We start from the raw sequence: 13,889 nt of genomic DNA, 5'->3' as shown, positions 1-13,889 counted from the left end.
AAATTTTTTTTTTAAACTACTGTTGAAAGCACCTGAGCTGTAGTGCTGAGCAAACATATAATTAAAATTGCTGGGAGTCCTATGAAGAAAAAGTCCCTAATGCTTTGAATGCATTTAATCAAGGCACCTACTGTAGACTGGCAGGCGGCCCTCAGAAGCAGCCTCAAGACTTGCAGGAGGAGTTAGGTGAGCAGGAGAGGGCAACGGGTCTCCACCAGCACGAAGCTGGTCCTCTGGGGGAGCCGGAAAATGGGGGCGTGGCGGCAGGTGAACAGTGGGCTGAGGCTGGTGCCACTGGGCACCTTTTAGCTCTTTTTAGCAGTTGTCTAGTGTGCTTCACCTCAGTTTAATTGATTTAAAATGCTCCTGTATCTTTTTTTAAAAATTTTTTTACTTATTCATTTTAGAGAGGAGAGAGAAAGAGAGAAGGGGGGGAGGAGCAGGAAGCATCAACTCCCATATGTGCCTTGACCAGGCAAGCCCAGGGTTTCGAACCAGCAACCTCAGCATTTACAGGTTGAAGCTTTATCCACTGCGCCACCACAGGTTAGGCGCTCCTGTATCTTGAAGGGGAAAACAACATTAACAAATAAATAATAAAGCATTTAGCAGTAGTCTGAGAACGTCAAGATCGGGGCAGCAGGCATAGGAAATTGATGTGGGCGTCTCCAGCGAAGGCAGCTGGGACGAGCGGAGACCACCACCGCTGCTGCCCGTACCTGCCAAATCCTGCGGCCGTATCCGCTTGCAAGCATTCCTGTGCCCTGCCAATCTCTCCAAACTTCTGAAGGGCTGGCACAGAGCAGGGCTCTCCTTGTGGGGCTGAGCCAGAAGAAACGGGCCATGGAGACAGTGAGAAACAAGAGGATGTGGGCCTCGGGCCAACTCGGGGTATCGCTCACCCACCACGTGTAGATTTCTCGAGGGCACCAGGCACACAGTGGCATCCTGAGAACTCTGGCAGGTGTGATGGTTCGGAATGACAGCAAGAGCAGACAGAACAGAGCCTGGTGCCTACAGGAGCCATCTTCCTCTCTGCAGCCCGAGTCTGCTGTAAGACACTAGTACACTTGCCTGAGACCTTTGCAACAACAACCTTGTGACTGGTCCTTCTGCTCTCAGTCCGCCCTCCCTACAATCTTTTTAGAGACCTATCTTTTATAGAACAAGTCAGATCGTGTCTCCCCTCTGAGTAAAATCCTTGAATGTCTCCCCGTTCTGCTTTTGATAAAATCAAGAGTCCCTTCATGCCTGCAGAACTCCAAGTGACCTGGCCTGCTCACCTGTCCAATGTCATCTTGTCCCAAGTGTTCATTCCACCCAATGCACATTCCACTCCATTTGGTTTCTCAGATGTGCCCATTCTGTTCCTGCATCAGGGCTGTGGTCCTTCCCATTTCCCTTCTGGAGTCTCTTCTGGGCCTCGCTGTGCCTTCTGTCTAAAATGGCACTTCGCCTACTCACATGCAATCTTATCACCCTGTTTATTCCTTTTATAAGCATGTATTCATCTGATTTTTGTGCCTTTTTTCCCCCTGGTTTATTGTCTATGTCCTTCACTAGAATTTAGATTCCTGGAGGACAGGGCTTTTGCCTTTAATAATATCAAATGGGGCACTCAATTAGTACTTGTTAAATAAGTACATAAATATACAAGTGGTCCTGGCCAGGTAGCTCAGTTGGTTAGAGCATCATCTTAATACACCAAGGTTCTGAGTTTGATCCTAGGTCAGGGCACATACAAGAATCAACCAATGAATGCATGAATAAGTAGAACAACAAGTTGATGTTTTTCTTCTTTCTCTCTCTCTCCCTTCATCACTTTCTCTACAGATGATAGATAGATAGATAGATAAGATAGATAGATAAAATATACAAGTGAAGTTATGAATGAACTTTTCACTAAGCATGGACCTAGGTCATGGAAAGACTCTGGACCACAAATGTGTTCATTATATAATTAATAATAGAGGGTGTTGGTGGACAAAAGACAAAATGTGGGGGATTTTTTTTTTTTTTTTTTTTTTTTGCCTGCAAAGGGATTGTTTGCCTGTGATCGCATGATTGAGACAGGTACACTCAGCTAATCCTAATAGGAATGCTACAAGAAATCTGTGGTCTTACGAAAAAGCACTGCTTTTCATTGGGGAATTTAAAAAGTTTCCTAGATCCAACTTGACTTCAACAGCTCAATATCAGATTTAACACTGTGAAAAACATGTAGAGATGAACAAAACTACTTATTCTATAAATTGGTGAGTATGGGATTAGCCAGGAGGAAATGTGAGAACCTTTCAGAGGAAGAAGTGACTGGCTCCACCTGAAGAGGATGGGGTGGACTTTTGGGAAGGAGCTGGCTGTGAGCTATGCCCTGAAGGTGAATAGGATTTTAGAGGGCTGAAAAGACTAGGGTAGATGAAGGCAGAAATAAAAATATTAGCAAGGTGGTATGAATGGCCAAGGTGTGATTCTGGGTAAATTGATGATGAATTTATTCATCCTGTAGGGGCTGGAAAGGTAAGGTGGCTGGAAAGCAAGTTTGGGAATCCTTGACAGGTGTTGGAGCCACAGGGTGCAGGAGAGCTCCCAGGTAAAGCCTATCAATTCAGAGGGAAGGAGACAAGACCCAAACCCTGGGTGGAGCTAGGGGTGATGGCTGAAGCAGAAGGTATGGATGAAAAAAAAGGGTTCTATGGAAAGTAGCCTCTCAGTGTGATCTGATCATAAATTTCAGAATGGGCAGGTTATGGTGAGATAGTGAGAGGATTTTAAGGAAGATTAGTCCATTGCATCTAGGTTAACACACCTTTGAGATATCAGAAGTGATATCCCTCAAAGGCATAACAACCCATAAGAAAGCATATAATCTTGTTAATTATCCTGTAGTTCAGGGGTCAGGAACCTATGGCTTGCAAGCCAGATGTGGCTCTTTTAATGGCTGCATCTGGCTCGCAGACAAATCTTTAATAAAAAAAAAATAACTTAAAAAATATAAAACATTCTCATGTATTACAATCCATTCATTTCCTACCGCTCATGTTCATGGTTGCGGGTGGCTGGAGCCAATCACAGTTGTCCTCCGGGACAACACCAAATTTTTATTGGATAATGCATAAGGTACACAGGTCGTTGTGAGGTCAGGAAGTAAACTTTCCTCCTTTTAATCAAGTAGTCAGCTAGCTAATTACAGAAACCCTTTGGACGAAGAAGATGGCTAAAAGAAAAAAAGATGAGGAGTATCGTACTTTTCAGCAGGAATGGACAGAGGAATTCGCCTTTGTGGAGAGAGCAGGTTCTGCAGTGTGTCTAATATTCAATGATAAAATTGCATCGATGAATCGGTCAAATATAAAGCGGCACTTTGACACACGCCATACTACATTTGCATTGAAATACCCAGCGGGGGACAGCAGGAAGAAAGCATGTCAAGAGCTAGTGTGCAGAGTGCAAGCTAGTCAGCAACAACTTCGTGTTTGAACCCAACAAGGTGACTGGAATTTGGCTAGCTTTGCTGGTGCTTTAGCAATTGTGAGAAATGGAAAGCCATTCACAGATGGGGAGTGCAATGCCAAAACATTCATGCTTGATGCTGTCAATGAACTTTTTGACAACTTTTTGGATAAAGACAAGATAATCAAACAAATAAAAGACATGCCTCTGTTGGCAAGAACTGTTCACGATCGTACCATCATGATGGCAAATCAAATTGAGGCAACACAAGTGAAGGACATGAATGCAGCACCATTCTTTTCTCTTGCTTTGGATGAGTCAACAGATGTAAGCCATTTATCCCAGTTCAGTGTGATTGCAAGGTATGCCGTAGGTGACACACTACGTGAGGAAAATCTTGCTGTTTTGCCTATGAAAGAGATAACAAGAGGAAAGGATTTATTCAAGTCTTTCACTGAGTTCGCTAAAGAAAAAAATCTACCGATGGATAAACTTACTTTGGTGTGTTCTGATGGTGCTCCATGCATGGTGGGGAAAAACAGGATTTGTAGCGCTTCTTCGTGAACATGAACAGAGACCCATCCTAAGTTTTTACTGCATCCTACATCAGGAGGCGCTTTGTGCTCAGATGTGTGGCGAGCAGTTTGGTGAGGTGATGTCATTGGTCATTCGGGTGGTCAACTTTATTGTTGCCCGAGCTTTAAATGATCGCCAGTTTAAAACACTGCTGGGTGAAATTGGCAGTAATTATCCTGGTCTGCCTCTGCACAGCAAGGTGCGTTGGTTGTCAAGATGGAAGGTGCTCAGTGTTTCGCGGCTTATTTGAGCAAAATCTGGACTTTTCTTGAAATGAGAAACATCAAGTATCTTGAGTTAGCTAACACTGAGTGGCTCCTGAAGTTCTACAATCTTGTGGACATGACTGCACATCTGAACCAGCTCAATGTGAAAATGCAAGGCGTTGGAAATACAGTCTTATCCTTTCAACAAGCAGTGTTTGCATTTGAAAACAAGCTGGAACTCTTCATCGCTGACATTGAAACAGGTCGTTTACTACACTTTGAAAAACTGGGTGAGTTTAAAGATGCATGTACAGCAAGTGACCCTGCTCAACATCTTGATCTCCAGCAGCTAGCGGGCTTCACACCTAATCTCCTGCAGTCATTCAAAGCGCGCTTTGGAGAATTTCGTGAGCACACTTGTCTTTTTTTTTTTTTTTTGTATTTTTCTGAAGCTGGAAACAGGGAGAGACAGCCAGACAGACTCCCGCATGCGCCCGATCGGGATCCACCCAGCACGCCCACCAGGGGCAATGCTCTGCCTACCAGGGGGTGATGCTCTGCCCCTCCAGGGCATCGCTCTATTGCAACCAGAGCCACTCTAGCACCTGGGGCAGAGGCCAAGGAGCCATCCCCAGCACCCGGGCCATCTTTGCTCCAATGGAGCCTTGGCTGCGGGAGGGGAAGAGAGAGACAGAGAGGAAGGGGAGGGGGAGGGGTAGAGAAGCAGATGGGCGCTTCTCCTGTGTGCCCTGGCCGGGAATCGAACCCGGGACCTCTGTATGCCAGGCCGACGCTCTACCACTGAGCCAACCGGCCAGGGCCAGCACACTCGTCTTTTTAAGTTCATCACCCATCCATGCGAGTGTGCAGTGGACAGTGCTTACCTGAGTTACATTCCTGGTGTCTCCGTCAGAGATGTTGAGCTACAAGCTGCTGACCTGAAGGCCTCAGACATGGGAGTGAATAAGTTCAAGTCACTGAATGAAGATTTGGAAAGACTTGCACAACAGCAAGCAGAGTTGGTGAGCAAACACAAGTGGGGAGAAATAAAAAAACTTCAACCCACGGACCAGCTGATTGTCAAAAGTTGGAATGCACTTCCCATCACATACCACACACTGCAGCATGTGAGTATTGCTGTACTGACAATGTTTGGCTCTACGTATGCATGTGAGCAGTCTTTCTCACATCTAAAGAACGTTAAGACCAACCTACAATCATGTTTAATGGATGGAAGTCTCAACGCCTGCTTGAAGCTTAACCTCACCACATATCAACCAGACTACAAAGCCATCAGCAAAACCATGCAGCACCAGAAGTTGCATTAATGGTAAGAAGTACTTTATTCATCATTAGTTAGCAACAGCACAACAATGTTATTAAAAAGAATTCAGAGACTTATTGTACTTTAAAAGTGTTGGTCTTGCATAAAATGCACACATTTATTTGTATTTAGTTAAACGTATTGTATGGCTCTCACAGAATTACATTTTAAAGTATGTGGCGTTCATGGCTCTCTCAGCCAAAAAGATTCTCGACCCCTGCTGTAATTCAATACCTGCTTCCTCCCACCTCCATGTAATCTTCCTTACGTTCCTCCTTAATTCCAAATACATAAAAGAAACTAAAAAACTTACTTCCACAAGCATTTGAGATCTTGCTCACTGGTATATGTCATCATTTAGGTTCAAACAAACTTATGAAAATTCTCCACAGGTATAGATGTCCCTATGTTGACAGAGGACTGGTGAGTTCACCACCACAGATAGAGGAAAAAGAGAGCTATAAGGATACATCCTTGGTGAATGGGAAAATTTAAAAGGCATATGGAGGAAAAGGAATCAGCAAAGAAGTGGTCAGAGAAATAGGAACTAGAATTCCTATAGTAACTGGAGTTTCAATGTCCAGAAACCAAGGAAAGAGATCCTCACCAAGGAAAGAGAGGGCTTCCCCACCTCTCTCTCTACATACCATCCTTTTGGCTGCTACTTATTCAATACCTGTCCATCCCACTAGACAGGAATGTCCAGAGGTGCAAGAAATGTTTCTGACTTGTTTGCTGCTATGTTGCCTACATCTAAACCAGGTCTTGTCACCTAATAGAATGCATGGGTGGATGAGTGAATGAATAAGCATTTTCAAAGTTTGCAGAGTTGAAAAGATTAAAGATTGTAAATGAGACCTTGGATTTGGTGATTGAACACAGGGTGACATTGAAAGACAGTTTTAGGAACCTGGATAGCAATAATGCCTATACTATGGATGTAGCAGTTATAAGAATTAAATGAGCTAATACTTGTGACTGTTGAGTCCCGTGCTTGGATGTAATTGAAGCTCAATAAATATTAGATGATGATTATTATTCCCTCTAGCCTTCCTTTTCAGAAGCTATTTTGGTGAAATAATTCTTTATCATCATATTGTGTCTTGCAGATTGATTTACTACCCTTCCAAGATATACTAGAGCAGCGGTTCTCAACCTGTGGGTCGCGACCCCGGTGGTCACGATCCACAGGTTGAGAACCGCTGTACTAGAGACATACTGCCTTAAAAACTGCCATCAAAACAAAGTACCTGTACTAGTTCATTAAGTGGCTATAACGGAACCCAGTGATAGAGTGGAATCTCCTTTTCTATTAGGGAGACTCACAGATAAGGAAGCTGCAGCCAGCCCTGGAAACGTAACCCTGCTGCTGTGATTGTACGGGCCAGCCAATCTAAAGGAGGAAGACTGCCTGAAAAGTGGGGGGCTCCAAAGACTGGTCTGTCACTAAGTTTGGATAAAGAAGAAAGAGCCTGCAGGTGAAAGAGGTCCTTAAAGTATGAAAACATTGGCCTGAGATGTAGGAGACCTGGGTTTCGATTCTGGATGTGATCAAGGCACTTAGCAAATGTGAGAGCTACATGAGGCTGCAGTCCTTTACATTTCCCCATCCTCCTCTGCAATGTAATTTGCTTTCTCTCCTATCAAGAAGTAGACTCTATTGCCTCTCCCCTGGAGTCTGGGCCAGCCCTGTGACTTACTTTGATTAATAGAGTGCAGAACAAGTGACATTATGTTTGTCTAAGTATTAAGAGGTCTTGCAGCTTCCACTATCACACTCATGGAATGGTGCTGTGGCCGCGTGAACAAGCTAGGGAAGCCTCCTTGAGGAGAAAAGATCATGCAGAGAGAGAGAGGCTCAGCCACAAGCCAGCACCAACCACCAGACGTGTGCATGAAGTCATCTAGAACAGGCGTCCCCAAACTACAGCCCGCGGGCCGCATGCGGCCCCCTGAGGCCATTTATCCGGCCCCCGCCGCACTTCCGAAAGGGGCACCTCTTTCACTGGTGGTCAGTGAGAGGAGCACTGTATGTGGCAGCCCTCCAACGGTCTGAGGGACAGTGAACCGGCCCCCTGTGTAAAATGTTTAGGGACCCCTGATAGAACCATCTGACACCAGTTAAATTGCTAGATGAACAGTCACAGGAGTGAACCGCTCTGCTGAGCCTAGCCCCTATTGCTGACCTTCAGAACCATGAACAAATGTCAATGCTGTTTTAACCCAGTAAATGGTGGTTTGTTACATAGGCATAGATAGCTGATACAGCACCCTAGACATCCTAGAATCCGATTTTATTACTCTGAAAAAGGAATCACACAATAAAGTCTTTAGTTATGTGTTAAGGTTTGCTGCAGAGAATGCAAACAAAGGTTATATGACTGTGTATTTCCTCTTCACCTCCCCCAACCATTGACCCTGAAAGCCTTCTATTCGCTTCTATTTGTTTGTGGACGTACTAGAGCTTAAACTCTTTGCCACCTTTTGTTAAGACTGACTTGGAGCACACTAAACAAGACAGCAAGTGGCTTGGTGACTCAGTGGTCCTTTCTTTTGAGTCACTAAGTTGTCAGGTCCCCCTCTCTGCTGGTTTCAGGGGATATTTATTTATTCATTCAGCTGATAAGCCTATGAGCAGCTGCCATGTTCCAGGCCCTGCCAGGGAAGCAATGTGGTGAACGGAGGTCTGGATGTGGAGCAGATGGGTGACAGGGTCCGAGTGGTCTGCAAAGACAGGGGTTCACCCATCACCCCCTTCTCCTCATCTTTTCTATAGCATCTCACACACATACTTCTGGGCTTCTTAAGAAATGGCCCTGTCCCAAAGGGACCCAATTTTAAGGTTCGGGTAACTTTAAGGTCCAATTAATTCAACCTTTAAAAAAATTATGCATATGAAGAAACAAAGGCCTGAGATGTTAAGGAACAGAAGGAGCTTATGGTAGAACTGGACTTGAAATTCAGACCCTGTAGTTCCAAATCCAGAGCTACATACATTACATCAAAAGGTGCCCTCCAGGATCCACATCCTCCTTCTTCCTGGTCCCTGAGTTTACTCATCCTCTTCAGCTTTGCGTTTCCGGCACAATAGATTTCTCATCTGGCTCACGATTCAGACACTGCCTGTGGACTCTTTCCTCAGATAAATTCCAACCACCAAATGATAATGGTAATAATAACAATAGCATACATTCAAAACACGTTTATGGAGGACCTATTATGTGCCAGGCACTGCCTCAGTTTGGGAAATCCAGTGAATAAGAGAAACAGGAATTCTGACTGGGAAGTATTTACATTCTTGAGGGAGGCAGGACAGAAAATACACAAGAAAACAAACAAGAGGATGGGAGACTGGTGTTATAAAAAGTCAACAAGAATATTTGATAGAAGTGACTGGACTGGGCAACATATGGTCAGGAAAGTCCTCTTTGACAACATGACATTTGAGCTGATTTCTGATGGGTGAGGAACCAATAACTCTTCAGGAAATGAAGAGAGCAAAGGCCCTGTGGTTGGGACCAACTTATCCTATTTGAGAAACAGAGGCGAGGCATAGATCTCTTGGAGGGAGTGAGGAGGAGAGAAGAAGGCAGAGCAGGAAGAGAGGCTAAGGCCAGAGCATACAGAATCTTGTAGGCCATGATAAGGAGTCAGGAACCTATGCATTTTGGTGGGCATGTTCTAAGTAATATGACACAGTTTATGCTTTAAAAGATTGATCTGGCTGCTTGGATGGAGAATAGATGCTGGAGTGGAGTCAAAAGCAAAACTGGAAAGATGATTTATTGAATGCTATGTGGGGTTTTTCATGTATTTAGCTCTAGTCCTCCCAACACTTCAAAGTAGATTTTATTATGCCCTTTCTATGGATGTAGAAGTGGAAACCAAAATGATAAAGGAACTTGTCCAAGGTCACAGAACTGAATATGAACCTAGGACCATCTAACTCCACCGTGGGAGTTCTTCCCATGTAGCACGTGGCTGTACTAAGATAGTCGTTCCATCTGCGTGCTAGTCAATTTTTCTGACTATCATTGTATATTGAAGGGTGAGGTTTTAGAGCTGGAAGCTATAGATTGGAAGTTACTTGAAAGCAGGAATCATGTATTATTTATCTTGCCATTTGGTTGTGTCACAGTCCCTGACATATCTGATGAATGAACGAACGAACAAATGAATGAAAGAATAAATAAATGAATGAATGGGTTTTGGTCATGAGAGGTTTATTTTGAGCCACCCACCACCTCAGGCCTATCATTTTCAAGACAGGAGATGATCCTTCCCGAAGTCACACGACAGGGCTAGAATGAGAGCCGAGGCCGTGGAACCAAACCATGCTGTCTCCAGTGTATCTGTTTAGGACAGGTTTCTCGGTTTAACCTATCATTTTAGTTTGGTAAATCGTGAAGGTGTCTTTTTTTGTACGGTGCCATGTTCTGGTTTCCAGAGAGGACCCTCAATGATAAGATTTTCACCTCACAGTGCTTTCATTGTTGATCACCAAGCAACAAATCCTCAACTGTTAATTTGGCTTCCTGATTTCTAAGGGGTTCTCTGGATAGGAGAGGCAAGCATGTCAGTCATTTTGAGAAAGAAATACTCTCCATTATTAGTAAATTCACTTGTACCAAGAATCTGGTCTCTTCTGGGGGTTGAAAAAGGTATAGACCACTGTCATTTTCTGAGGGCCTGAGTATATTAAAAACTAAACAAAAGGCAATTATAAATCTTGTGATATGTTTTAATTGTTAACATATAAAACACAATATGATATTATTGTGTTAGTGACAGTTTCATTAAGGACCTACAAAAATATCAGTTCTTAGTGCCACTTATAAGTAGTGTGTGGCTAGAGGGTGGAATGTATGTTTAAAGATAGGTGATGGCCACCTTCTACTTTCTGTTTTGTCAGGCTGTCCCTGTTCTGCATGAATAGGTCGTTTGGTGATAACATCAGAGCTACATGTGAGGCCTTGTGTGTGTGGTGAGACTCAAAGCCAATGGCTGTGCTCAGAGGTGTGGGTCTGCTGTCTGAACCTGTCACTTCAGGCTCAGACCATCAGCAAGGTGATGCTGCCCATGAACCACAAGCCTTTCCCTGGTGACACCCTGACCTTGTCATGTGCCCTCTTTAGAAACAGCACAAGTCCCACCATGGTAAGTAGAGCAGACAGTTCTGTACACAAACGGTGCTCCTGAAAGAGCTTGTTGCCTGACTGGCTGATATCAAACCAGTGATAAACAAAGCCAACACATTCAAAAGTATCTTTTCAACATCACATTTGGCGAAGACAGAATTGGGCAAGTGCTTGTGAAATGGCAGACAATGTGAACATGCAGGGGGGCGTTAGGGACACTGGCTCACACACATACAGCCAAATACTCTCCCTTTTATATTATGCCAATTCTCCAAATGGCCTCATCTGGCTTCTGTGACCCTGTCTCTGTCCCACCACCACCCCTCAATGATCAGCTTTCCAATCTGTGCATCTCCAACCATTCATGGCTTGTGAATTCAAATTGTTGGGCTGTGACCCAATATTTTCTAAACAAATAAAACAGGATAGAAAACATTGAAGCAGGTCACACATAGTAAACATTAAAAAAAATTGGGGGGGGGGGAAGAACGACTGTTTTGTGAAACCTTTTTTAATTCCACCTTTGTATGTATTGGGTTTAGATGTAAACTTAATTTCCTACTGTGGGTCGAGGTTAAAGTTTTCAGTTGTTGCCCTATTCAAATACTCCAGCCGTCCGCTCTAGTGGGTTCTGTGACCATGGGTTTCCTACGCAGAAGTGCTAGGAATAACTGCGGTAGGAGGTGAGCCATGCTACGAACCATGCCAGGCCTACACAGCGTGTCAGGGTCTCCGACATTCTCCGGTCCTGTGCCCTGCGTTTATAGTTTGACAGGGATTGAGGCTGAATCACAAGAAAGGCAATAGGACCAGCTGGTGAAGAAACCTGCCCTTCCATGCGGTTCCTCTGCCTCTTCCTCCGGGGCTCTTTCTCGTGATGTTATCTCAACACAGCAAAGAATAGTGGGAAGGATTTGGCTCTCCATCAGAAAACCTGGATTTCAGTCTCAACCCCATCACCTACTGTGTAACCTTAGACCCGTATGTTGCTTAATATCTCCGCTCCTCACTTGTATCAACTATAAAACAGAATTCATACCATTAGGGACCAATTGAGTTGATCTATTTAATGTACTTTTTGGACTCTGAGATATGACACACATTTTCTAATAATAATTATTTTTGTTTCTTGAGTACCCATGACATTTATTCATGAAGTATATAGTGCTGTAGGGATAATGGGGGTAAATGTAATGTTAACACATCTGACCCCCTCTAAGGAATATTCACTGACACTTTCCAGAGAGAAGACAATTCCCCCCTCCTGTCCTCACAGCCCTCACAGGGGCCTGCAGAGGTTGGTTATTTTAAAGCTGGTTCAGTAGCATGACAGCGCCCCAGCTAGCTGCCTGTGTCTCCAAACCATGGTGCCGGCGGAGGCAGTTTCTCCTCTCGCCTGCCTTGGGCTACATGCCTAGCCCCACAGGCCTGTGGGGACCGGCAGCCCTATGACTGTGGCTGTCTCACTTACGATAGTGTTTGATTTTGACAAGTAGCTCGCTGGTCAAGACAGTTTCTCAGTTGTGCTTATCCTGGAAACTACAGAAATGACTCACAGTTTTTGGAATTGTGACACCCCATCATCACATTTACATCTTCCTTCTTTTCCATGGTACAAAGTGGATTTGGGGTGAGTGTAGGGATACAAAGTTTTAATGGATTGCAATTAATTTTTTTCTTTTCTTTTTTTTAGCAACATAGAAAGAATGAGACACAGAGAGAGAGATAGACAGACAGGAAGGGAGAGAGATGAGAGGCATCAACTCTTCCTTGCAGCACCTCAGTTGTTTACTGATTGCTTTTCCATATGTGCCTTGACCTGGGGGCTTCAGCCAAGCCAGGGACCTCTTGCTTAAGCCAGCGACCTTTGGGCTCAAGCCAGCGATCCCACACTCAAGCCAGTGACCCCCGCATTCAAGCTGGATGAACCCATGCTCAAGTCGATGACCTCGGGGTTTCAAACCTGGGTCCTCAGCATCCCAGACTGATGCTCTATCCATTGTGCCACTGCCTGGTCAGGCAGATTTCAATCAATTTAAAACATTTTAAAAATTGATTTGAGAGAGAGAGAAGCATCAACTTGTTCTACTTAGTTGTTCCCTTTAGTTGTCCACTCATTGGTTACTTCTCGTATGTACCCTGACCAGGGATTGAACCCACAACCTTGATGTGCCAGGACAACTCTCTATCCACTGAATCAGCTGGCCAGGGATGACTTCAATCAATTTTGAATTTTAAAAATCTGAAGCTTGAAATCAATATTTTTAAAAACAATTTTTAATTACAGTTGACTGACAGGACTCGGCAAAAGTAGCGTTTGATGTACAGTTGCGAGTACATCAAACACAGAGTTTATTCTTGTATTATTTATTATTATTATTATTATTTTTTTTTTTTTGTATTTTTCTGAAGCTGGAAATGGGGATAGACAGTCAGACAGACTCCCGCATGTGCCCGACCGGGATCCACCCAGCTCGCCCACCAGGGGGCGATGCTCTGCTCCTCCAGGGCGTCGCTCTGTCTCGACCAGAGCCACTCTAGCGCCTGGGGCAGAGGCCAAGGAGCCATCCCCAGCGTCTGGGCCATCTTTGCTCCAATGGAGCCTCGCTACAGGAGGGGAAGAGAGAGACAGAGAGGAAGGAGAGGGGGAGGGGTGGAGAAGCAAATGGGCGCCTCTCCTGTGTGCCCTGGCCGAAATCGAACCCGGGACTTCTGCACGCCCAGCCGACGCTCTACCGCTGAGCCAACCGGCCAGGGTATTTATTAATTATTGTATTATTTATTTGTATTACAACCATAAACCTACGTTTGCCCACCCCTGTACTATATTAGTTTCAAACATAGAGCATAGTGGTTAGACATTAATGTAACTTACTAAGTGATCCCGCCTGGGCACCGTGGTTATTACAATATTATTTACTGTATTCCCTATGCTGCACTTCACATCTCCGTGACTACTTAGTAAATGGCAACTTGCACTTCTTAATCCCTTCGCTGGAATCCGTTTTAATTCCTTCCAAATATCATTCATTATTCTCTCTCCTGGTGATTGTTCACATGTTTCAATTAGTATTATACAACATCATTTATAAGATTTCATTGAGATCATTGCTTTTATTATTGATTAATTAATTAATTTTTAAAATTCCAGCACTCTTTTGGCAGGCATTAGTGATTTAGACATGGGATGCATGG

This window comes from Saccopteryx leptura, chromosome 1 (genome assembly GCF_036850995.1).
Source record: "Saccopteryx leptura isolate mSacLep1 chromosome 1, mSacLep1_pri_phased_curated, whole genome shotgun sequence".
Lineage (NCBI taxonomy): Eukaryota > Metazoa > Chordata > Mammalia > Chiroptera > Emballonuridae > Saccopteryx > Saccopteryx leptura.
The sequence above is the reverse complement of the archived record's forward strand: the minus strand, read 5'-3'. Positions refer to the sequence as shown.